The 26,717-nt window shown below is 44.6% G+C and overlaps 1 protein-coding gene and 1 long non-coding RNA gene across 2 annotated transcripts in view; one reads left to right on the top strand and one right to left on the bottom strand.

Annotated features, from left to right (window-relative positions):
* Positions 1 to 26,717, top strand: part of Dpysl2 (dihydropyrimidinase-like 2) — a 108,178-nt gene that overhangs the window by 15,660 nt on the left and 65,801 nt on the right. The window lies entirely within an intron of this gene.
* On the bottom strand, positions 24,377 to 26,532 carry Gm5464 (predicted gene 5464). Its single transcript, NR_157372.1, has one exon. It is a non-coding gene; the product is annotated as a predicted gene 5464 (long non-coding RNA).

Genomic DNA, 26,717 nt, shown 5'->3' with positions numbered 1-26,717 from the left:
AGAAAGTAAGGCTTGGAACTAAGAAAGAATATTTATTCATTCATTAAAAAAATAATTGTAGGCAAACAAGAAGGCCAAATAGCCAGAAGAAGTACAAAGTCACTAAAAGAAATAATAGTATAATGGATTATTTAGATAGCAATACTAGAAACAATATTTGAAATGAAAATAGTTTCAGTTTCCTACCATTGTGCTGATTTCATCTTCTCTATCATTTTTGGATGCAGGCTTACAGCTGTTTAGAAACTGAGAGACAGATGTTATTGCCACCATGGGAAACAGATCGGAGGGTCCTCAAACATTACCAATAGAACTACCAGAGGGAGTAGGGTGTGGCCCAGGAGGCTCCCTCACTGAGAAGGTCTGAGTTGTATGAAGACTTGAAGGAGTTAGCTAGGGAGCTCCAGAGAGGAGTTCTAGGCAGAAGGAAGATGACCTCAAGGAAGGAGTCTCTAGAACAATTCCCAGACCCATGACAGAGGGGGCAGGGCAGAGGGAGTCTGTCTATGAGGCATCTCCAGAAAGGTTTAAGCTGGGAAGAGGGTCCACCTGCAGAGGGGCTGTGTGTCTGCTACTGAGCCAAAGGGAATGAGCTCTTGGGAATTGTCTGGGGCAGGGGAATAGACAGAGTTTTGTTGAACATCCTAAAATCCCTGGATTTGATGCTTCTGGAAGTGGGGAGCCGGTGCAGGAGACTGGCACAATAGACCTGAGGTTCTCAAAGGGCTTCTGTGGACAATGGTGGAAGCCGAAGGCTCTGTAACGGGCCACCTATGAGATGGTGGTGACCTGGGCCTGTGGGAGAGAGGGCATGGGCTCCAGATGCAAGTGATCCTGGGGTAGAAGAGTTGAGGAAGATCAGGTGGTGGTCTCTCTGTTCCTCACTTGGATAAAGTGAAATTCAGAGCCATGGGATGCAGGATAGGGGAGGGGTGGCTCCAAGAGAGCAGTTTGACTTCTAATGACATTTTGAGTGTGAGGTACCTGAGGGACATTTATGTGGGTGTCACATACTGGCTTTGAGTGAGTGAGGGTGATTTCAAAGCCAAGGATAGCTCCAGAATGAGAGCAGTTAAATACCAAATTTAATGTGTGCATCAAGAAATGAAGACAAAGAAATTTGCTTAATACAAAAATTTAAATGCAGGGCTGGAGAGATGGCTCAGCAGTTAAAAGTTCTGACTACTCTTCCAGAGGTCCTGAGTTCAATTCCCAGCAACCACATGGTGGCTCACGACCATCTGTAATAGGATCCTATGCCCTCTTCTAGTGTGTCTGAAGACAGTAACAGTGTACTCATAGACATAAAATAAATACATTTTTAAAAATTTAAATTTCAAGGCTAGGCTTAAGTAAAGGGGGATGTCAGAACTATCTTCTAGGCCCGGCTCAGTTCATACATTGCTATAACTGCGGCTGAATAGTATTTGTTTTATTTTGTCTCTTGAGACATGGTTTCTCTATGTAGTCCTGGCTGTCCTGGAACGCACTCCAAAGACCAGGCTGGCCTTGAACTCGGAGATCTGCCTGCCTCTGCCTGCCGAGTGTGGGATTAAAGTCATTTGCCACCACCATTTGGCCTTATATAAGATATTTTTAAACTTGTCTGTTTGCTGGCTTGTTTGTTTAGCTCTTTGTTTAGGTAGCCAAGGTTATCCTTGAATTTACTGTATACCAGAAGCCTGCCTCAAACTTCTGATCTGTTTCTGTATACCTTCCAAGTGTCAGGATTGCAGGCAAGTGCCTACCACATCTTGAACACTTTCTTTCTCTTAGATCTGGAAGCTGGAAGTCCAATATCTAGGTGTCAGTGTCAGCTAAGTGCTCCTGCTGTGTCCTCACAGAATGGCAAAGTGGTAATGACTTCTATATAGTTAGCCTTGGCTAACAAAAAACAAATAACTGTCACCATGACATCAATGCATTCATGAATGTGGGACTTCTTGTGATCCAACTACCTCCCCAAAGACCCCCACCTCCTAGAACTGCTGTATTGGGGTTGGGGGAGTAATTCTCATCAACTTTGGGAACACACATTCAGGGCCACAGCAGACACAGAAAGCAAAAGGGGAAATGCAGAAGGAATCATGGGAGCTGGTGATGGGGGCTCAGAGAGAATATAGGGCTGGTTCAGTATAGTTTAGTGGAAGAAAAGCTCAATAGCTTCTAGATGCTTTTAAAGGGACTCCCCTAGGTAGTGCAGGAACTGCCTACTGATCTGCCAAAACATGTAAGACCTAATCCCAGGATCCATTTGGTGGAGATGGGGCATGGAAGGGCTGCCGGAAGCCCCAGACAGAAAAGGTCACCCGGAGATAGCACAGGGTGGATGAATAGAGTCAGGACTGTGGGAATCGTCCCATCTAAAGACAGTGCTGGAGAGATGGAGGAGCACGGACGGAAGGCCCAAAGCAAGTTGCTGAAAGAGGCTGAGAGTATCTGAGGCACAGCAGGATGAAGCAGGAGGCAGCCTCAAAAGGCCGCACTGACTGTTTCATGTGGGGCTTAGTTAGAACTGCCTCCGCAGTGCAGCATGGGCCATGGCAGCTGTCATGTGCTGTGAGGAGAGATGGATCAGAGTAGGGGCAGGCACGGACTTTCACGGGCGTTGGGGAAGGCAGGTGGGTTGTTAGGGAAGGTCCTATGCATCATATATTCTTTTGTTTGGGGGGAAGATGGGATTCTTGATCATTTATTATAGGGAGGAGAGACCCTGGGCATATTGGATAGTAAGAGAGGTCTCAGAAGTGGTCAGGACATTGAGGATGAGGATATAGCTCCCTGACGAGGAGGAGTCTGGCTTCCGGGGCAGAGGTAGGCATGGCTCTGAGGAGGAGGAAGGCATGCGGCTGGAGTTGGAGGGCAGAACACTCAAGTTGTATTTTTTTGATGCCATCTATATGTAGATGAGGAGAATCTACAAGGGCAAGTTAGGGCAGAATGACTTCTGGAGATAGCCGAGTTTTGGCAAAAAGCATATTTTAATTGAGATATAATCCACATACCTTAAAATTGTCCTTGACTGCTAGTTTTTAAAGATTATTTGTTTATTCCTTGAATAAATAATTTTTCCTCTTGAAATCTATCTATCTATCTATCTATCTATCTATCTATCTATCTATCTATCTATCTATCTATCTATCTATCTATCTATGAATGAATCTATCTACCTACCTACCGATCAAGATAGGGTCTCTCTATGCAGCCATGGCTGTCCTGGAACTTTCTGTGTAGACCAGGCTGTCCTCAAACTTGCAGAGATCCACCTGTCCTTGCCTCTTGAGTGCTGGGATTAAAGGTATTCACACTATGCCAGGCCTCCCTTCTAGAAATCTAAATTAGCACACAAGGCATGAGTTATTATTATGACATCTTCAACCAGAGTAAGGCTTAGTGATTCTCCTTCCATGTCTCTGAGGCCCCCTGCACCCCATCTGCCCTCATGTCCCCCCACCACCCCTGTCTGTCCTTCATGTCCCCCTTACCCCCATCTGCGCCCACGTCCCACCACACTGTCTCTTTCAATGTCTTGCATGTCTTTTTTTTTCTCACCCTGACTCTTCTTTATTGCCTATTTTCATCCTCTCTTGGTTTCCTTCCTAGTTTCTTGGCTTTACCCACACTTCGATCCTTCTGTGTATTATGATCTGGAAACCAAATATGAGGTAGAACACGTGGTTTTGTCTTTTGGCGGTTGGGTCACATCACTAATATTATGCTTTCCAGATCTAGCCACTTTCCTTCAAATTTCAGAATTTTATTTTCTTTATAGAAATAGATATAACTTTATATTATTTACAACTGACTGCCATTTCACTGTGTACATGAATACATTCTCAGTGTTCACTCATTAGTAGATGGGCATCAGGGTGGTTTCCAGTTCCCTGCTATTACAGAGCCACATGAGTACAGAGATGTACAAGTATCAGTGTGATAAGATATGGAGTCCTTTGGCTATCAAAATAACCCCTTTTAGATTTAAATATAGATGCAGATTATTTATAGTGCACACACACACACACATACACACACACACACATATGTATATATGTGTATACACACACACACACACTGTTTTTTGAGACAGTGTTTCTTTGTGTACTCCTGGCTGTCCTAGAACTCTCTCAGTAGACAAGGCTGGCCTCTGCCTTCCCAGCGTTGAAATTAAGAACTACTGTCTTAATTAGGGTTTTACTGCTGTGAGCAGATACCATGACCAAGGCAACTCTTATATAAAGGACAACATTTAATTGGGGCAGGCTTACAGGTTCAGTGGTTCAGTTCCTTATCATCAAGGCAGAAGCATGGCAGCATCCAGGCAGACATGGGGCTGGAGGAGCTGAGAGTTCCACCTCTTTTTCCAGGTGGAAGACTGGCTTTCAGGCAGCTAGCATGAGGGTCTTAAGGCCACAGTGACACACCTATTCCAACAAGGCCTCACCTACTCCAACAAGGCCACACCTCCTAATAGTGCCACTCCCTGGGCCAAACATATACAAACCATCACAATTACCACCACTGTGCCAGTTTTTACTATTTTCACAAGCTGTACACCACTAACAAATATTCACTAAGCATTTCCATCACCTCCCACCCCTACCAAGAGGTCTGTTAAAAAACCCTCTTTCCTATCTTGGTGCCTTGGCCAGTTACTAGTTTCCTCTTTGCCACTGTGGATTGTTCATTCTTGAGTTTTTGTTTTTGATTTTTTAAATTTGATTTTAATTAGGTATTTTCTTCATTTACATTTCCAATGTTTTCCCAAAAGTCCCCCATACCCTCCCCCTCCTACCCACCCACTCCCACTTCTTGGCCCTGGCATTCCCCTGTACTGAGGCATATAAAGTTTGCAAGACCAATGGGCCTCTCTTTCCACTGATGGCCAACTAGGCCATCTTCTGATACATATGCAGCTAGAGACACGAGCTCCGGGGGGTACTGGTTAGTTCATATTGTTGTTCCACCTATAGGTTTGCAGATCCCTTTAGCTCCTTGGGTACTTTCTCTAGCTCCTCCATTGGGAGCCCTGTGATCCATCCAATAGCTGACTGTGAGCACCCACTTCTGTGTTTGCTAGGCCCCAGCATAGCCTCACAAGAGACAGCTATATCAGTGTCCTTTCAGCAAAATCTTGCTAGTGTGTGCAATGGTGTCAGCGTTTGGAGGCTGATTATGGAATGGATCCCCAGGTATGGCAGTCTCTAGATGGTCCATCCTTTCGTCTCAGCTCCAAACTTTATCTCTGTAACTCCTTCCATGGGTGTTTTGTTCCCAATTCTAAGAAGGGCAAAGTGTCCACACTTTGCTCTTCATTCTTCTTGAGTTTCATGTGTTTTGCAAATTGTATCTTGTGTCTTGGGTATTCTAAATTTCTTGGCTAATATCCACTTATCAGTGAGTACATATCATGTGAGTTCTTTTGTGATTGGGCTACCTCACTCAGGATGATGCCCTCCAGGTCCTCCATTTGCCTAGGAATTTCATAAATTCATTCTTTTTAATAGCTGAGTAGTACTCCATTGTGTAAATGTACCACATTTTCTGTATCCATTCCTCTGTTGAGGGACATCTGGGTTCTTTCCAGCTTCTGGCTATTACAAATAAGGCTGCTATGAACATAGTTGAGCATGTGTCCTTCTTACTGGTTGGAACATCTTCTGGGTATATGCCCAGGAGAGGTATTGTGGGATCCTCCAGTAGTACTATGTCCAATTTTCTGAGGAACCGCCAGACTGATTTCCAGAGTAGTTGTACAAGCTTGCAATCCCACCAACAATGGAGGAGTGTTCCTCTTTCTCCACATCCTCGCCAGCATCTGCTGTCACCTGAATTTTTCATCTTAGCCATTCTGGCTGGTGTGAGGTTTTTGATTTTTTTTTAATGAAGAGCTTCTCTCTCTCTGATCATAATGTTTCAAAGGCCACCCAGTTGGAGATTTGATTTGTGCTTTTATGGGAATTTGTATGTCCACTGTGGGTCCCTGTCAACAGTTGTTGTTGTTGTTGTTGTTTTGATGGTCAACAAAGAGCCAGTGGCCAATGTCTGGACAGGGGACAGAGGTGGAACTTTGATGAATTCCAAGAGGAAATGCAGGACCGGAAGAAGGAGAATCACCAGGGCAGAAGGAGAGGAGAGGATCCAAACATGAGAGCTATGGAAGACAGAAACCCAACCATGTAAGAATCATGGAAAAGTGGTCCCAGGGGCCACTCTTCCACTGGGGTCTGGGGTATCAGACATAAAGTATAGATTTTAGAAAGTAATTCAAGAATAGTGTGTGCAGGGGAGTGTGTTAGCCATGCGGAAGTTCAGGAGTGGCCCAGCCATTAAGCTAGCTAAGGCATATTCAAAATAATGTTGCATATTTATATCTTTCCTTTGGGAACTCCAGAGCATTGGGGTTGGTGGAATGATGCTGCCCCAGCTGGGAAGTAAAAAGCAGTTTAACAAATTGCAGCTTCACTACCCGTGCAATGTGTGTCAGTAGTCCATTGCTTCCTTCAGGGCTGAGCTACACTGTGTGAACATACATGGCTGTATTACTACATGACAGAGTTCAGTCTGAGAACTATGTTGCTAAGTAAATGGTGGTGTGCATAAGAAAGCCCCCATAAGGTCATGTATTTGAATGCTTAGTCACCAGGGAGTGTCACTGTTTGAAAGGATTAGAAGGATTAGGGGGTGTAGCCTTGTTGGAGTAGGTGGGCTTTGTTGGAGGAACTATGTCACTGGGGGTGGGCTTTGAGGTTTCAAAAGTACACACCATGCCCAGTTAGTGCTTGCCCTCCCTCTCTGGTTCTCTTTCTTCCCCCTCCTCATCCACAAGGCTGTGGATCAGATGTAAGCTCTCAGCTAGTGCTCTACTGCTGTGCTTGCCTGCCTGTTCCCATGTTACCTACCGTGATGATAAAGTACTGACCCTCTGAAACTGTAAGCAAGTCCCCAATTAAATGCTTTTAAACAAAATAAGAATAGTCTTGATTGTAGCACCTCTTTGCAGCCATAGAACAATGACTGAGATACCATGTGAACTTGTGACTTTGTTGTTGTAGGAATATTATAGAGCAGTATTTCTATGAGCAACTTTTCCTAATTACTTAGGATAAGAACAGTGTGTAAGATGGCCTGATTTGGGCTGATAGAACCAGTTAGCACAGAATCATGGCTTAAAAACTGAGCCTTTATTTCTCATGGTTGTGCAGCCTGGATGTCTCAGACCTGATGCCATCATGACTGGGTTCTTGTGATGCCATTCTTCCTGGTTGCAGGCAGCCAGCTTCTTGTATCCTGACACAGCAGTTAGAGTACATGTTGGGTCTATATTCTCTTTTTTAAAATGAGGGTCCAAATTCCATTCAGGAAGGCTCAATCCTCATGAAATAATGACCCACCAAAGACCCTCCCTCTATATACCATTACAAGAGTGTGGAATCTCAATAAAATAGGAATTTGGGGGACAAACATTAAGTCCATAATATTAGGGTTGTTTAGGGAATTAAGTGCTTAATACTTGAAGTTTTTAGGTAAGGAGCTTTAATACAGTAGAAACCCCTACAATCCCAGCACTGGGGAAGCTGAGGCAGGAGAAATATCAGTTTTAGGAAGCCTGGGTGAGATTGTGAGACCTGTGTCAAAAAAAGAAAACAACAATAAGGAAAAGTTAGCTTTTATACCTGAAGGCTGTTTTATTTATTTATTTATTGATTGATTGATTGATTTGTGTGTGTGTGTGTGTGTGTGTGTGTGTGTGTGTGCACTGTATATGGGTATAGGCCTGCCACTGTTGTGGAGGTCAGAAGACAACTTGTGGGAGTTAGTTTCCTCCTTTTATTATGTGGATACTGGAAATAAAACTCAGGTCATCTAGCTTGGTGGTAAATAACTTTACCCACTGACCCCAATACTCTGTTTTTGGTTTGTTTATGCAAAACAGAATGTATGATTTGGATTTTGGTTTCAGTGTAGAGACACACAGATCATTTTATGAATTTGGATATAAATCAGTTATTTATTTACATGAGCTAGTCAAATGAGAATATTAACTTCTCGACATTGCTTTGAAATGAATGTGCCAGCATCTGCTGCCAGAGGATTCTGTCAACAAGAGGAATGTGGTTGGTACTGGCACTGCCATCTTTGTGGTCTTGATACATGCTCTTAGTGATTTCTCCCTGTCTGAATTACACATGCTATATGGGTTTATATGTTTTAAAAAGTACATTTTATGTGAGTTGGGAATGAAATAATGGATTTATGAAAGAGAGCAAATTATGTTTGAACAAGGGGGAATATGGAATTAAGCCTAATACAAGCAGTAGGGAGGCAAAATTCAGATAACATATAAGAGAAAAAAAGGGGTACCTGTGATTCTGAATGTAGCTGCGTGGAGAAACAACATGGAAGATGAGAGTTAGAAAGATGCTGTTGCCTCTTGACCTGGGCCACCAATGGACCTCTGGATATTGGGGGGAAAAGTCTGGCAAACTCGATTCGTTTCACAACTGAATATCTGAAGGCTGGAATCTGGGATCTGTAATGAATATGGTTTTTATTGGTTCTCTTTCTTTTTTCTTTTTCCTTTCTTTTGTTTGTCTGAGACAGGCTTTCTCTGTGTAACCCTAGCCGTCCTGGAACTCCAGACTTATAGATCAGGCTGGCCTTGAACTCCAGAAACCCACCTCCCTCTGTCTCCTGAGTGCTGGGATTAAAGCTCAGGCCACCATCCAGCTGGTTCTCTTTCTTTAGCCAAGGCAGGGTTTGAACTTACAATCTTCCTGTCACCTCTATCACCAACCTCAGTGTTGAGATTATCCATAATTACCATCATGACTGAGATTACATACATCCTAATGTATAAAAATCGTATTCATTACAGATCCCAGATGTATGTGTGGTGAAGGTTCTGTGTAGACACCAACTTGACACGACATATCCCCACTCTATGACTTGTGTAGGTAATCTTCAGTGTCGTTCTCTGGAGAGCAATCTATAGTCTTGGCAATAGCCTTGCATTTTTGCCAATTCCCATGGGATCCATGGAAATAGTTTTCTAAGTTAATTTTCTTTTTTTTTCCATTTTTTATTAGGTATTTAGCTCATTTACATTTCCAATGCTATACCAAAAGTCCCCCATACCCACCCACCCCCACTCCCCTACCCACCCACTCCCCCTTTTTGGCCCTGGCGTTCCCCTGTACTGGGGCATATAAAGTTTGCGTGTCCAATGGGCCTCTCTTTCCAGTGATGGCCGACTAGGCCATCTTTTGATACATATGCAGCTAGAGTCAAGAGCTCCGGGGTACTGGTTAGTTCATAATGTTGTTCCACATATAGGTTTGCAGATCCCTTTAGCTCCTTGGGTACTTTCTCTAGCTCCTCCATTGGGAGCCCTGTGATCCATCCATTAGCTGACTGTGAGCATCCACTTCTGTGTTTGCTAGGCCCCGGCATAGCCTCACAAGAGACAGCTACATCTGGGTCCTTTCGATAAAATCTTGCTAGTGTATGCAAAGGTGTCAGCGTTTGGATGCTGATTATGGGGTGGATCCCTGGATATGGCAGTCTCTAGATGGTCCATCCTTTCATCTCAGCTCCAAACTTTGTCTCTGTAACTCCTTCCATGGGTGTTTTGTTCCCACTTCTAAGGAGGGGCATAGTGTCCACACTTCAGTCTTCATTTTTCTTGAGTTTCATGTGTTTAGGAAAATGTATCTTATATCTTGGGTATCCTAGGTTTTGGGCTAATATCCACTTATCAGTGAGTACATATTGTGTGAGTTCCTTTGTGAATGTGTTACCTCACTCAGGATGATGCCCTCCAGGTCCATCCATTTGGCTAGGAATTTCATAAATTCATTCTTTTTAATAGCTGAGTAGTACTCCATTGTGTAAATGTACCACATTTTCTGTATCCATTCCTCTGTTGAGGGGCATCTGGGTTCTTTCCAGCTTCTGGCTATTATAAATAAGGCTGCTATGAACATAGTGGAGCATGTGTCCTTCTTACCAGTTGGGGCATCTTCTGGATATATGCCTAGGAGAGGTATTGCTGGATCCTCTGGTAGTACTATGTCCAATTTTCTGAGGAAGCACCAGACTGATTTCCAGAGTGGTTGTACAAGCTTGCAATCCCACCAACAATGGAGGAGTGTTCCTCTTTCTCCACATCCACGCCAGCATCTGCTGTCACCTGAATTTTTGATCTTAGCCATTCTGACTGGTGTGAGGTGGAATCTCAGGGTTGTTTTGATTTGCATTTCCCTGATGATTAAGGATGTTGAACATTTTTTCAGGTGCTTCTCTGCCATTCGGTATTCCTCAGGTGAGAATTCTTTGTTCAGTTCTGAGCCCCATTTTTTAATGGGGTTATTTGATTTTCTGAAGTCCACCTTCTTGAGTTCTTTATATATGTTGGATATCAGTCCCCTATCTGATTTAGGATAGGTAAAGATCCTTTCCCAATCTGTTGGTGGTCTTTTTGTCTTATTGACGGTGTCTTTTGCCTTGCAGAAACTTTGGAGTTTCATTAGGTCCCATTTGTCAATTCTCGATCTTACAGCACAAGCCATTGCTGTTCTGTTCAGGAATTTTTCCCCTGTGCCCACATCTTCAAGGCTTTCCCCCACTTTCTCATCTATAAGTTTCAGTGTCTCTGGTTTTATGTGAAGTTCCTTGATCCACTTAGATTTGACCTTAGTACAAGGAGATAAGTATGGATCGATTCGCATTCTTCTACATGATAACAACCAGTTGTGCCAGCACCATTTGTTGAAAATGCTGTCTTTCTTCCACTGGATGGTTTTAGCTCCCTTGTCGAAGATCAAGTGACCATAGGAGTGTGGGTTCATTTCTGGATCTTCAATTCTGTTCCATTGGTCTACTTGTCTGTCTCTATACCAGTACCATGCAGTTTTTATCACAATTGCTCTGTAGTAAAGCTTTAGGTCAGGCATGGTGATTCCACCAGAGGTTCTTTTATCCTTGAGAAGAGTTTTTGCTATCCTTGGTTTTTTGTTATTCCAGATGAATTTGCAAATTTCTCCTTCTAATTCGTTGAAGAATTGAGTTGGAATTTTGATGGGGATTGCATTGAATCTGTAGATTGCTTTTGGCAAGATAGCCATTTTTACAATGTTGATCCTGCCAATCCATGAGCATGGGAGATCTTTCCATCTTCTGAGATCTTCTTTAATTTCTTTCTTCAGAGACTTGAAGTTTTTATCATACAGATCTTTCACTTCCTTAGTTAGAGTCACGCTGAGATATTTTATATTATTTGTGACTATCTAAGTTAATTTTCTAATGAGTGACTTGGAATGGGGTGAGACAGGGTTTCTCTGTGTAGCCCCAGCTGTCCTGGAACTTGCTCTGTAGACCAGGCTGATTTTGAACTCAGAGACCTGCCTACCTCTGCCTCCAAAGTGCTAGGGTTAAAGGCCTGTGCTACTACCTCCCTGCTACTTAAGTTATTATTATCTTCATAATTAAATTAAAGGCTATAGAGATCCTAGGCAATTCTTGTTGATCTCATTATTGTTGTATAAATATTTAGATAATTAGAGCAAGGTCTCAAAATCTGGGGGAGAGAAGCCTTTATCTATTCACTCACCCATTTTGATGGCTCATCTACTAGGTTTTTGGTTTGTTTGTACAAGAGGGAATGTGAGATTTGGACTTTTGTCTGAGTGTAGGGACACACACACCCCAGTTTTATAAGCTGAGGCCTTGGATCTCTTGCTTTCCAATGTGTTAGAATCAGTTCTGGGCCAGCTGTCCCAGAGGCTTCAAGGTCAAGGCAGGTTCAGAGCTCCAGGATGAGGCAGAGAGGGGCCTCACATGCTAGCATTTGTGAGATTTTTTTGGAGGTGGGGTAGGGTTTTGGGGGGTCATATTTGTGTTTATCTTTTAGTATTATTAATATCAAAGTTTGTAAAAATGACTTTGGGCTTTTTAAAAGTGTTTTAAAGAAGTTTGTGTTCTGAAGACATTTAATATTTAGAGTTTTGGAGGTCATGGTTGGGAACAATGCTGTAGTACATGGGAATGCTGGGGAGCAGAGGCAGAGGATTAGAGTAAGTTCAAGGCTCTCAGAATCTGCCCAGCGAGTTCCAAGTCAGCTGGAAACACAGGAAGAAAAGAGAGAAAGTACCTGGGTTTGCTGTGTTTTTCAATGAGCTCCCTGATGGCAGACATTTTACTCCATCTCATCTCTCTGTCCCCCTGCTTTGCCCAGCTATATGCTTTTTCTGCATTAGTTCAGAAGCTGCAGATCTGTTGCTCCGTCAGGATCTGTTGCTCGGTCATCGTTTAGCACTCCAGTGTGCATTCCCCAAAACACAAGAACATTCTCCTCATGATCAAACTAAGCCATCCAAAAAAAAAGTCACAACTGACAGGGTACCTTCTCCCACTCACTGAGACTCCGTTAACATTACAATCCTGTTTACTGACGTCCTTTGATGAATCCACTGACAAGACAACATTTGCACTCAGTTCTCATGTCTCCCTGGTATTTTCAATCTGGAAAAATTCATCTTTGCCTGACCTTTTGACTCCAGTACCTAATGGAGACTACAGGTCACTTAATTTGTAGCCTGCCATTTAGGTGAAATGTATCTGGTGTCTCTTTGCAATCTCTGTGCTTATCTTTAAGGTGACGCCAGGACTCCTCCAAGACCTTCCCATATCATGGCGTTCAAGATGCCAGTGTGTTCAATTACTAGCCAGTTTAACTGTTGATCACTGGCTGGGGGGGGCGGTACTGCCAGATACAGCTGTAAAATTAATTAGTAAACATGCTTATTGGGGAAGTATGTCACCAGCAAGATAGCATGCTAGGATGTCCCAGTGATCAATGTCCCAACACAGAAAATCAATAAGCAGAGGACTGTGTATAGGAGATCTGGAAGAGATCTGGGGCACAGCAAAGGAACAAAAAGCTGAAGGGCAGACACAAGCTGAGGAAGACCGCAGAGAAAAGTGTAGCAAATATGAGAACCGGTGCCACCCCTACACACACACACACACACACACACACACACACACACACACACACACACACTCGAGCTTTGTGGCTGCTCAACGTCCCTGTGCCTTGGAGGCCAATATGACCTTGGCAGTTCGTGTGGGTACTAACCAAACCTAGAATGCTCTCGTTGCCCTAGGCTTTGTCACATAGGCAGAAAGAGATGACGAGGCCTCTAATGCTTCCATGCCATTCAAAGAGTTGAGGCCTTCTTAAGCTCGTCCCCAAGCCAAAAACAAACAAACAAACAAACAAACAAACAAACAAACAACCCAGGGGACACTCTGCAGTTCATTTCGTGGCTCTTGACAGTTTGCCTTGATTTCAAAACCAGGCAGACACTACTAGAGAAAAAAAGTCACGTGAGCATTCCTGACGAACACAGATACAAACACCCTCAACCAAATTCAACCTCACGTGGTTGCACTGGTTTTAACTCAGGCACACCAACCTACTACGTGCAGACAATGTGAAAAGAAAACCCTACAGAGCCATCTAAAGAAATGTAAAACAGCTTTTCCCAGAGTCCAACAGTTGTTCATTAATCAAAGTCTCAATCAAGCAGGTATAGAATGAGTAAGGCTGGCGAAATGGCTCAGCGGGTAAGAGCACTGACTGCTCTTCCAAAGGTCCTGAGTTCAAATTCCAGCAACCACAGAGATCTGACGCCCTCTTCTGGTGCATCTGAAGTCAGCTACAGTGAACTTATGTATAACAATAAATAAATAAATCTTCGGGCTGGAGCGAGCAGGGACTGAGCGAGTGGGGCTGAACAGAGCAAGTTCCTACAATTCAATTACCCAACAACTACATGAAGACTCACAGCCATCTATACAGCTACAGTGTACTTACACACATAAGATAAATAAATAAATCTTAAAAATAAAAAGTATGTGTCTGAGAGCTGGGTGGTGGTGGTACATACCTTTCATTCCAGCTCTCTGGAGGCATAGGCAAGGGGGTCTCTGAGTTGGAGGCCAGCCTGGTCTACAGAGCAAGTTCCAGGACAACCAGGGCAGACTGAGAAACCCTATCTGGAAAAACAAACGATGCAAAACAAAACAAAACAAAACAAAACAAAACAAAACAAAAGATGTTAAAGGTGTCTTAGTTACTGTTCTATTTCTGCGAAGTGACCTCGTGACCAAGGAGACTTATAAAAAAAAGAAAACACTTAATTGAGGGCTTATTTACAGTGTTGGTGGGTTAATCCATTATAATCATGGAGGCAAGCAGGCAGCCATGGCGCTGAAACAGTAGCAGAGAGCTTCACATCCCGACCCATAGGCAGCATGCAGAGAAAGAAGAGACAGAGCCTGGCATGAGCTTTTGAAATTTCAAAGCTCACTCCTCCTGAAACACCTCCAAGGAGGCCATTCCCCCGAATCCTTCCCAAAGAGTTCTACTAAACAGCGACTAAGCATTCAAATATATGAGCTTGTGGGGACCATTCTCATCGAAACCACCACAGAAGGATTCTGTGTCACCACAGTGAAGGCTGTCCAAGTACACTCACATCTGAGGCAGGGAGGAAGCTGAGTGAGCACAGAACCCTTGCTATGAATGCTTGAGGTCCTTAGCTTGAACCACTAGCACCCATATTACAAATCCACTCATGCGTGGCCGTGTGTCTAGCATCAGCATTGTGGGGAGTGGAGACAAGAGGATGGCTGGAGTGTGCTGGCTGCCAGCCTAGCTCTAGATTCAGTGGGAGAGTCGGCCTCAAGGGAATAATAATAGGGCAGGACCCCCGACTCTCTCCTTGGGCCTCCTTCTACCTACACGCATGCATGGATGCATCACAGAGATCAGGATGGGGGATTTCCAAAGCTGGTGCCGTAACTAATGGGAAAATCTAAAAAATGTTCCTCTGAGTTCAGGAGCAAAGCAAGGATGCCCTATGTCTTTTGAAAACAATTAAACAAAGAAAAGAAGGAAAAGCTTCCTGTATTACTCTGGGGTCTCTAGAAGAGCAGAGCCAATGGATAAATTGTCTGTCTGTCTATCTATCTATCTATCTATCTATCTATCTATCTATCTATCTATCTATCATATCTCTATCTCTATCATCTATCCATTCCTATATGTTTATCACCTATAGCTATATGAGTTTACCCACTGAGCTATCTTACAGCTCATTTCTCTCACATTCTATGTGGGTTTTTTTGTTTGTTGGTTGGTTGGTTGGTTTTTATTTGAGACAAAAATCTTACTATGTAGCCTCAAACTCGTGACCCTTTGCTCAGTCTCTCTACTGCTGGTATTTCGAGCATGGATCACATGCTTGTCTTCAGTCTTGTTCTAGTATACCTTAAAGTATCTTTAAAAGGAAATTTAGAAAACAATTACATTCGCATGAGCCATGGAACTATACGATATGTCGGGATTGTGGTGTGTTGACAACTGCAAACTATTCATAAAGGAATTAAAAAATCCAAACACGGGCTGGAGAGATGGCTCGCTGATTAAGAGCACTGACTGCTCTTCCAGAGGTCCTGAGTTCAATTCCCAGCAATCACATGTTATGGGATCTGATGCCCTCTTCTGGTGTGTCTGAAGAAAGCAACAGTGTACTCACATACATAAAATAAATAAATACAGTTTTTAAAAAAAGAAGACAAAGATAAATTGAATGGAATTCCATGCTCATTAAAAAAATTTGATATAGTCTTGGCAGGGAAGATGGCTTACTCAGTGGCTAAAATGCTTGACTCCCAGGAGTATGAGGACTGGGGTCAGAGCCCCAAAAATCCAGATAAATGTTGAGTGGGTGTGTCCAGCCTGTAACCGAAGCCTCTGAAGGTGAAATGGCATCTCCAGAGCAAGCTGGCTAGGGAGACTGCTCAGATCAGTGAGCTCTGGGCTCGATTGAGAGACCTGCCTGGCCTTAATACATAAGGTAGAGAGCAGTGGAGGGTGATTCCAATATCCTTGTGCCTTCACATGTTTGTGCACAGATGTGTACTCACACACATGCAAGAGCGTGTGCACACACATGAAAACAGGAAAAAAAGGAAAACAAGCTATCCACCTCACCAAACTAGTAATAGCGTAGTATTTTGTTTAGGCCCTCTTGGCACTTTTTATAGAAATAGAAACCAGTCTTAACTAATACGGAACCACAAGGAACATGACTAATCTAAGTGTTTTTGAGCAAGAAGACTAGATCTGGAAGCATTAAAGGTCCTGACTTCAAAATATCTAAAACTCTGTGGTGACAAATACAGGGTAGTAATGGCTTAAAGACAGAGGCACAAACCAACTGTCTTAGGGTTTCTATTCCTGCACAACATCATGACCAAGAAGCAAGTTGGGGAGGAAAGGGTTTATTCAGCGTACAATTCCATGTTGCTGTTCATCACCAAAGGAAGTCAGGACTGGAACTCAAGCAGGACAGGTAGCAGGAGCTGATGCAAAAGCTATGGAGGAGTGTTACTTACTGGCTTACTTCCCCTGGCTTACTCAGCCTGCTCTCTTATAGAACCCAAGACTACCAGCCCGGGGATGGTTCCACCCACAATGGGCCCTCCCCCCTTGATCACTAATTGAGAAAATGCCTTACAGCTGGATCTCATGGAGGCATTTCCTCAAGGGAGGCTCCTTTCTCTGTGATAACTCCAGCCTGTGTCAAGTTGACACACAAAACCAGCCAGTACACCAACACTACTATATGTGGTGCCAAGAAATCAAATCGTGTCTTATGGAGATAAAGGCCAGTGGCAGAGCACTTGCCTAGAATCGAGAAAGGCCGGTTCAATGCCAGCACGGTAAACAAACAAACAAACAAACAAACTCTTTCAAACTAACCACCAGCACCAGTAACAACCTTTATTTACAAAATGAAAAGAGCCGGGCAGTCCTGGTGCACACCTTCAGTTCCAGCACTCAGGAAGTAGAGGCAGGTAGATCTCTGAGTTCAAGGCCAGCCTGGTTTATAAAGCCAGTTTCAGGACAGCCAGGGCTACACAGAGAAACCCTGTCTCCCAAACAAAAGAAACAACAACAGCAACAACAAAACCAAACGAAAAGACGAATAAAAGAAGAAGCTCCCTCCCCCGTGTGGTGTGGTCAGCTAATTCTTGTCAAGGTGCTAAGAACTCGCGTGGAAGGGAGGTCAGATGCCAATAGGATGCAAAACAGCAGCAGCAGCAGCAGCAGCAGCAGCAGCAGCAGCAGCAGCAGCAGCAGCTTTCATCTATTCTCTGGCAGGAATCAAAAGAATATGTTCTTGCTAGGTGATCCAGTGACTCTACCCCTTGATGGGATGAAAGATATAGCCAGAAAAAAACTCTATATGGAAATGTTTACAGCCACTTTTGTCATAACTGTTAAACCTTAGAAGCCACCAAGATGACTTTCTTTTTTAAAGATTTAGTTTTTTAAAAAAATAATTATCTTAACATATATGTGTGTTTGCCTGCCTGTGCTTATGTGCATATAGTGCTCTCAGACAACAAGAGGCCATGAGATCTCCTGGAACAGGAGTTACAGGTGGTGGTGAGCCACTGTGTGGATCCTGGGAATTGAACCTGGGTCCTCACAAAACTAGTTAAGTCCTCTTAACTGCTGAGTGCTCTCCAGCCCCCAAGATGGATGTCTTTAAATAGAGAAGCAGATTCGCAGTTTATCCACCCGATAGAATAAAGAGTGATAAAAATAAATGAGCTATTGGACTGCAAAAAGGCACAGAGAACTCTAACCATGTATTGTGGAATGAAAAAAATCTAATTTGGAAAGGCTACTTGATGTATGACGCTGACAATGTGATGTTCTTCAAGAAACAAAGCAATTACATTAGCAAGGAGATTGGTTGCCAAGAGTCTCTCTCTCTCTGTCTCTCTGTCTCTGTCTCTCTCTGTCTCTCTGTCTCTCTCTGTCTCTGTCTCTGTCTCTCTCTCTCTCTCTCTCTCTCTCTCTCTCTGGGTGTGTGTGTGTGATAATCTGTAGAATGCAGGGAACTTTTTAGGGCATGAAACAATTCTATATGATACTATAATGGTGGATAAATGTCACTGACTTTCATAATCATAGATTGAATATTCAAGAGTAAACTTGCTGGACATAGGAGTGCATGCCTATAATCCCAGCACTTGAGAGGTAAAGGATCAAGAGTTCAAGTACATTCTCAGCCACATTGTGAGTTGGAGGCCAACCTATACCATATACCGTCCCGTCTCAAATATCCAAACCACAGCAATGAAGAGTGTACTCTAGTGTGAGCAATGCTTTTTAATTAATAATGTGTCAAAGTTAGATATGGTGGCTCATGCCTGTAATCCCAGCACTGGGGAGAATGAAGATAGGAGAGAGGAAGATCACTACTGGTTTGAGGCTAGTTTGAACTACAGAATAAATTCCAGGTCAGCCTAGTCTTAGAATAAGACTTTGCCTCAAATTATATCTCTATAGGATCCCTGGTGGTAACACATTTATTACATTATTAATAGGAAGAGAAACTGTGTACCTGTGGGGAGGATATATGGGACACTTGTTACTTTCTGCTTTTTTTTCCCCTGTGAATTTAAATGCTCTAAAATCAAGTTTATTGAGTTTTAAAAATGGAGGATCATAATATATAATAACACACTGTAACTTACTGTTATTTATTTAGTTATATGCATGGACAATAAAAACCTAGCAGTTGCCAGACAGTGGTAGAGGACACCTGTAATCCCAGCACTTGGGAGGCAGAGGCAGGAGGATCTCTGCGAGTTTGAGGCCAAGTTGGTCTATAGAGTGAGTTCCAAGACAGCTAGGGTTACACAGAGAAACTCTCGTCTTGAAAAAATAAAACCAACCAACCAAACAAACAAACAAATAAAAAGCTAATTATTGTTGAAAGAAAGTAGGTAAAGACAACAGTTAAGTGTCTCAGCCAGGTTCCCTTAGGGTAAAGTCTACAAAGTAGTCCTAAGGTTGACCAGTTGCTCACTCTATGATAGACCTCTTTCAACGGAGCAGGGGAAGAAGCCAGTTGACATGGCTTGAGAAGCTAATAGGAATAGACTCCACCTTGCTAGAGTAGGGCCAAGAACAAAGGGCAACGACAGGGCAATCACTGCTGAGGACGCAGAGCCCAGGCTGGTGAGAGGGCTGGAGCATGTCCCCAAGTTCAAGGAAATAAAAAGTAGCGAGGAAGAGGCTGCGATCTAGAAGGGAGAAGGAATGGGAGCAAATACAAATTCTGGAATAATCCTCAGTTGAACAACCTCTTCCTACCTGATTGGAGGGGAGACGAGAACTCTGCTCTGGAGTGATACTCATCTGTAATCCCAGCACTCGAGTGGCCAAGGCAGAAGGACCAAGAGTTCAAGGCAAGCTGAGCTCTAATGGTGAAATCCCGTCTCTAAAAGGCCAAATGGGGGCAAGGGAGAAAGAGTAGGTACATGTGATTCCATCCCAGGAACTTGGTACTCTCCAGGCCATATTACTTTCTTGCTGAGCACTGGCCTTGTTAGGTAGTGAATTCCCCAAGGCCAAGCCTCAGCATGAGCCACAAAGATGGTCAAGTTCTGTTAGCTCTTGAGAGATGGGGGCAGGGTGACAGAATCAAGGACATCTATCAGGCCGAGGAACAGAAGGGTGCTGTGCAAACGTTGGACCATGAAGTTCACCTGGGAAAGAAGAAGGGATTCTTTCACTCTTGGTGACAGAGTGAGGAAACAAGGGCTCAGACAGCTTTGAGAATGGTCAGTCCAAGTCACTGAGGCCATGAGAATGAAGGCAGGAGGGGCTGGAAGGAGAAGGCCTTCAGGAAGAAGGGGAGGAGACAGAATGTGTATGTACGGATTTCATATGGATTTAAAGATCTCGACATTGTGATTGCCTTAGTTAGGGTTTTACTGCTCTGAACAGACACCATGACCAAGGTAACTCTTACATTTCATTAGGACTGGCTTACAGGTTCAGAGCTTCAGTCCATTATCATCAAGGCAGGAACATGGCAGCATCCAAGCAGGCATGGTGCAGGCAGAGCTGAGAGTTCTACATATTCACCTGAAGGCTGCTAGTGGAATACTGGCTTCTAGGCAGCTAGGATGAGGGTCTTAAAGCCCACGTTCACAGTGACACAGCCACTCGAGCAGGGCTACACCTTCTAATAGTGCCACTCCCTGGGAGGAGCATAACAAACCGTCACAGTGATAGCAGTCAGTGTAGCCAGAATTTTGCTGCTATAACAAGCAGACCTCAGGTTTTATGACTTTAGCATAGGAGTGATTGGTACATGCTTCAGGTGGGTACTTACATGAAAATCAGTTTAATTTGGGTGAAATAAACCTAAAAAAAAAAAAAAACTCAATCACTCTAGCCATGTCATAGGGCTCCCCAGCCACATGGGGTGAGAGGTGACTTGGTTGGGGGCACAGCAGGTGCAGCATGTCTCCCTTGCTGCAAGATCTCTGTTGGCAAAGTGTCGCTCCCTGATTAGAAAGGGAGTGGGAGACAGACTCTCACTCCAGGAGAGGTTTGCTCTCAGACATGGACACACTCTGTCAGGGTTGCTTTATGAAGTGTTGCTGTGGGGCCAGTTTGCTAAGACTGAAGGTCAGAGGCAACAACTCCTGCAGTGGCTCTGCTGTCTTGCATGCAAACGTAGGCCAGACTCTGGTAATTCTGTAATTCTGATGAATAGTGAAGATTTAAGAATGTTGGGCCAGTGGGGGATTTCGCCATCTGTTTTTGTCCATTGTGCCCTGAATGTATTGATAGATATACTCACTGTGCATCTAGACCTCCACAGGCCTATGAGGTGAACGTTATCCTTCCAGTGGGGAGAAACACTAAGCACTGTTTCATTTAAACGTTGGTATCCATCTGTGCTGGTTCTCATGACCGGAAGTCCAAGGCTGCCCGGAGAAACTGGTTTTAGTTGGGGGCAGGGAGAAATAAGACAAGAAAGGGATGGATTTGGGGGATAAGGGAAAGTGTTTTGGAGTGGGGGGTCAAGGATAGAAATCAGTGAAGACAGAGATGTCAGGTAGATCAGCCAAACCTTGCTCCCATACAAGGCAGAGCCTGAGTTCTCCAAATCAAGTGCTTTATCATGAAGACAACAGGCTTGCTGAACTAAGGGGTTCTTGGATTTGAATATTTCTCTTGCTCCAGCAAGAAGCTGTGCTTTATTTGAGGCCTCTTTGGGCTTCACTTTCTCCATCTATATGATAGGATGGGAAGCCCTGGTAGGGCTTGGGGAAAGATGAAAGATTTGTATTGTTTTTTTTTTTTTTTTTTTTGGTATTGAATTTGAACTTTGTTGGGGGTCAAATTCAGGACGTTGCATTTTGGGAGCCAACTCTCCCACTGAGCCAGACCTGCACATGGATTATGTGTTCAAGGTCTCAGCACCATGACTGACGGTGTCAGTCTGTTCTCCATAGATGCTGGTTCCTACCTTATTAGCTGCACAGTGACATTGCATCCGATTGGATTGATATTGAAAGCCAGAGAAGCGGAAAGCTAGCAGTGATGTTTAGCCCTCTTTTGTAGAATGAAAGAGCAGGCCACACTGCACTTTGGAGAGGAGAGGAAGTTCTCAGTAGGGGTGAAAGCTTCCTGCTAGCTCAGTTTCTTGGTTTCCACTTTCAGAAATAGAAGGTTTGGTCCTGTGGCTCAGTGCACAGAGGAAAATAATCTTGCTGAACTCAGCTGTGGAAGATTCAGGCCCTGAGGGTGGAGGCAGGGTCAGATAATTGGTGGGCAGACTGGCTCATATCACTGGGACTTAAAAGCCCTCTCCCAGTGTGAAACCCCAATGCTCCAGGATAAAGGAGTGAACTATGTGCATACTCTTCATTGGCCACCAGGGGGAAGACCTGAGACAGGAAGGCCAGCTAGGTCTGGGTGTCTCCATCAGGGACAGAGACCTCAAGGACATTCTGTATTCACACATACCAGGGTGCAGTGTGTGTAATCCTGAGATCCTTTGGGTGGTGTCTGTGCCAACTGGAGGCTGGAAGAGAAAGCTCGATTCTGTTTGCTTCTGTGGAATACCCTGATTTCCTTTGTGTCCCAATACCCGTCTTGGCCTCATGTAGTCAGGGGATCTTCAGGACCCTTTCAGAGCCCAAAGGGGGCGGGTAGTTCATATGGCCCAGTTCTGGTAAAAGTAGTCTATGACTGTTCTGATGATCCTCACTGAGCCACACCCAAAAGATGCACCCATGGAAGGTGGTAGCTGGTCTGGTCTCATGTATGTCTGCTTAGCTGTCCTTTGGCAATCTGGGCCCTTTGGGGTTTCATAGTCAGAAAAGCAGTCATCCTTGCCTGCACCCATCTGCAGCCCAGCACCCTGGTCAGAGCCTTTTGGTTTTGGCAACCCAGGATCCCTGCTCCTTCTCTTGGCCGCTGTGTCATCCTAACCTCTGCAGACCACATCGGACGGAGGCTGCAGCTCTGGGTAACTGGCCGCAATGGCTCAGGGGGGTGTTGCGGTTTTCTTCTTGGCCACATCTAGATTCCGATCTTCCCGTCAGCATTTTGTTTCCGAGTGTCCCTTCCCTGTGATATTCTCAATGTTGGGCTTCCGCAGCGCCTCAGAAGCAGAAATGGTCACTTCAGCTTTCCACATGGAAGGAAAATGAAACTAAGAACCTTGGAGGGCTGGGTCTGGACAGATACTGTATTGGGCAAACTACTGAGGAACTGAGAGCAGCTAGCTAGTCACCCTGGAGCATCAGATTGACAGCCTTCAGCTCACCACCCCACTTCCTGGCATAAGCACCTTATAAAGCCAGGGTGGGTGTTATCTCTACTCCATTCATCTCCACAAGCCATCTTTTCAAAACATAAAGCTCTCCTGCTGCACTCTTTACAAGGGTGAGCTGTCAGCAAGACTCTGTCACAAGTTCTTAGCACTGTGAGTACAAAGAAAGAAAGAAAGAAAGAAAGAAAGAAAGAAAGAAAGAAAGAAAGAAAGAAAGAAAGAAAAGAGATCTACCCTCCCGCCAGGCTCGGGGCTGAGTTGCACCACACAGTATAGGAGGCACATAGGACAAAGGTATGGATTAGGGAGGAAGGATGAAGAATGATGGAGAGGAAGGAACAACTTCAGAGGATGAGGGCGTGCCTACACAAGAGATGCTTGCCCAGCAAGCACAAGGCCCTGAGTTAGAGCCTTTCTCTGTCCAATCTACTCAAAATATAACTTTAGAAAATATAGTCATGGGGATATTTTCCTAGGGGCTCCTTGTATGATTCTGAGGTTCATTTCAAGATTAATGAGGCTCCTAGCAGTTAGGAGAAACAACATAAACTGTAGGCAGCTTTGTTCCTTGTCCCCTCTTCTCACAAGAACAAGCTTTGCGAACAAAATTCCACTGAAGTTCCAAGGACCAGGGGGTGGGGGTAGGGAGCTGTGTGGCTGGAACCAAGACCCACCACAGTGACTGTGCCCAAAATAAACTGAGTCTGGTGTGGTTTTTGGCATGGTGGTGATGTGGAAAAGCCTTTTGTTTTTTTCCCCGTAACAACGAAGCGACAAAGCCTATTTATTTATGTACCAATCATTAACACGTACTATGAGATCAGGCTGCATGCTGCACAGCATCTATTTTATCTGAACAAAACAAAACAAAACACAAAAAAAATCCCAACCAAACAAAAACCAGAAGTGAAAGGAAAGAAAGCACAATGTGCTTTTCTACTTCTTTATTTTGAGATACGGTCATGGAAAGCTGGACAGACCAGCAGTGAATCTTGTGTTTCTCCTGCCTCGGCGTCCTGAGTAGCTGCAGGTACAAGCCTATGCCAACAGGCCCAGCTAAAGGCCACTGGGCTCTGAGCACGTAGGCAAACACTACTATTGGGAGGTGTCTTTTTCTTCTCTGCAAGAAGAGGTTTGCTTTGAAGCTCTGTATATCTGCTGAGCATGGGGACTGTCTGGGAGTCCAGGGGGCGGCTGAAGTCAGTCTCAACTCCCCCTTCAGTTTATTCCCCAAGACTGCGCCAGATGCTTGGGGTGTTACTACCATAAGGACTGTCTCACAGGGACACCAATGCTTGCCCTTTCCTGGTTGGTGTTGGGTGAGGAATTGTAGGGAGGTGGGCTCTGGAAGAGACTGTGAATGCAGAATAGATAGATTCATCCTTGTTGTCAAGCATTTAACTTTTAAACACCCAGAAGTCTTGGAGACTGGCACCAATATCCTATTCCCAGATAATGATTTCCTAGGAATTTTCCATTGAGTGTCTTTACAGAGAGTTAACAGTTACAGTTCATGGTAACCGATCGGTCAGTCTAGATGCTTCTTTCTCATCCCTTTTTATGTTCCTGCACTGAATTGAGCAGAAAGTTCACTAAGATATGCAACTACAAGTATTTTCCTTCATTAATTAAAGTTTGTTTTTTTTTTTCCTGGGCCTTCTATGTGCCAAATACTCTCTTAAGCTCCAGCCAGAGCAGATAAATCAGTTTTAACCTTCTGTCTCTGGACATTTATGGGCAGAAATGTCAATTATCATGGGTTAAGAACCTTGCGTGTCTGGCTATAGGGAGGAGCTTGACACTAATGAGATGGATAGATAGAACCAAACAAAATATTTCACAGCAAATTGGTAAATAACAAGATGAATCTAAATCCATTAAGATCAAGTGCAGGAAAGTGCAACAAAAACAAACAATGTAACTAGAGGCTATTTTGTTTAAATTAATGTGAATCTCATTAACCTTGCCTAACAAGTAGTTATTTCCCCTGTGATTTAATAGGGCCCTCCTCCTGCTGACTGCTAGCTGAACCTTACAGTGGGCTTTCCTGGAAAGTTTTGCTTTATTTTCATCGATCCACCTATCTTTCTATCTTCTATCCATCTATCTATCTATCTATCTATCTATCTATCTATCTATCTATCTATCTATCTACCTACCTACCTACCTACCTACCTATAATACTGTCTAGGTGGATCTTGATCCAATCTATGCATGTATGTATGTATGTATGTATGTATGTATGTATGTATCCATGCATTCATCCATCCTTCCATCATCTATCTACCTACCAACCTACCTATGATACTGTCTAGGTGGATCTTGATCCAATCTCTGTATGTATGTATGTATGTATGTATGTATGTATGTATCCATTCATCCATCCTTCCATCATCTATCTACCTACCAACCTACCTACCTACCTATCTATGATACTGTCTAGGTGGATCTTGATCCTTCTTTCTCTGCATCCCGAGTGCTGGGACTACAGCGCCTACCTAATGGCTGACACCAGTATTTAGGTACCAGCTAGCCCAGCTAGTGCACATTATCCAGTTGGAACAGGACATAGGGACTGGCTTCTGTTTTCAAGATGCACAGCTTAAATCAGAACTTAAAAGTGAAGACTGCCTCATAACCCTCCCTCAGGGACTGTAGATTTTTAAGGCAGGGGTTGAAAGGGTGAATTTTACACCTCCTTTGAGAATAGAAAGGCAGAAGACCCCTATCGTGTGGCCAGGTGCAGACAACAAACAAACAAACAAACAAACAACAAACTGGGAAATATAGAGCCTCAGAACGATTCTGTCTTTATCTGGCTAATTCTTGCTCAGCAGGTGTGAATCAGTTAGACAGATGACTTCCTTACCGAAAGGGCACCCGATGACCTAGATTAAGCAGTGACTACACGCATTCTCTGATCTCAAGGTGAGAAGGTCAAAGCCATGCCTTAGCAGAAGTTCTGTCATCTGCCTAGAGAACCTTCCTTCTGTCTACCGCACTGTTAGATCTTTAGCCTGGTTTGACAGTCAAAGGCTTTCAGGTCTATTTTACCACTAGGATCATTAGGGGAGGCCTGGTACACCCTTAGTGACTAGAGGTTCTGTTTCTCCATGACTCAGTTTCCTCTTTCTGTGGGATATAACCTCTCCTATCTCTTGTTATTGCTCCTTCATAACCCATTTCGTTGCTTCGGGCTTCAGGAAATGAACTACAACAGCTTTTCCTCCTTAGATCTGCAAGCGCCACAACTACACAAAGGAGAGAGTCTTGGAGTGCTAGCCAGGAGGGCGGCCAGGGCGCTAGACCGGGCCCTTTTGCCCCACAGGCGCTGGCCTCCATCTCTTCTTCTTGGTAGCCAGCAGTCACAAAAAAAAAAAAAACAGTTTTGGGGCGGGGCGTCCGGTGCCCGGTAGCCCAAGACTTTCCCGGATGCTGTCCTCGTCCCTCCAGCCGGCAGTCTCCTGCCGCAGCAGCCGCTGCAGGGCGGAGGCCGCGCTTGATGAGCAGGGCGGGGGAAGCCGCGGTGCAGTCGCGCGCTCGCCGTCAGCGAGGCCATTGGCTCTGCGCAGTCACCCCACGCGGGGCTGCAGCGGCGGCCTCCGCGGATTGGCGCGCGGGCAGGCGTGTGCATGCCGCCCGGGCTGTACCGAAGCCCCTCCGTCGCGGGCTTGCGCCCCCTCCTCACCCTCCCGGGACGATCACCCCTCCATTGTGGCCTGCATTGCAGATGAAGCATCTGGGGCCGCCGCCAGCCGCAGCCGCCGCTCGCCCGCCCGGGCTCACAGAAAGGGCGCGAAAGGCGCGCTCCCAGCTCGGGCGCACGCACCGCGCCCTGCGCGCACTGCAGCAGTTGCTGCCTGGGCGCTGCGCCCCGCCCCGCCCATCTAATTTGCATATCCCACGATTCTGACCAATCAGTGAGCGCCTCTCGCGAAGCGGATGGCTTTTGCCTGGGAGGAAAGGGAGTGGCTGGCGGCGCAGGCGCGA

The sequence above is a fragment of the Mus musculus genome, chromosome 14 (assembly GCF_000001635.26).
Source record: "Mus musculus strain C57BL/6J chromosome 14, GRCm38.p6 C57BL/6J".
Taxonomy (NCBI): Eukaryota; Metazoa; Chordata; class Mammalia; order Rodentia; family Muridae; genus Mus; species Mus musculus.
The sequence above is the reverse complement of the archived record's forward strand: the minus strand, read 5'-3'. Positions and strand labels throughout refer to the sequence as shown.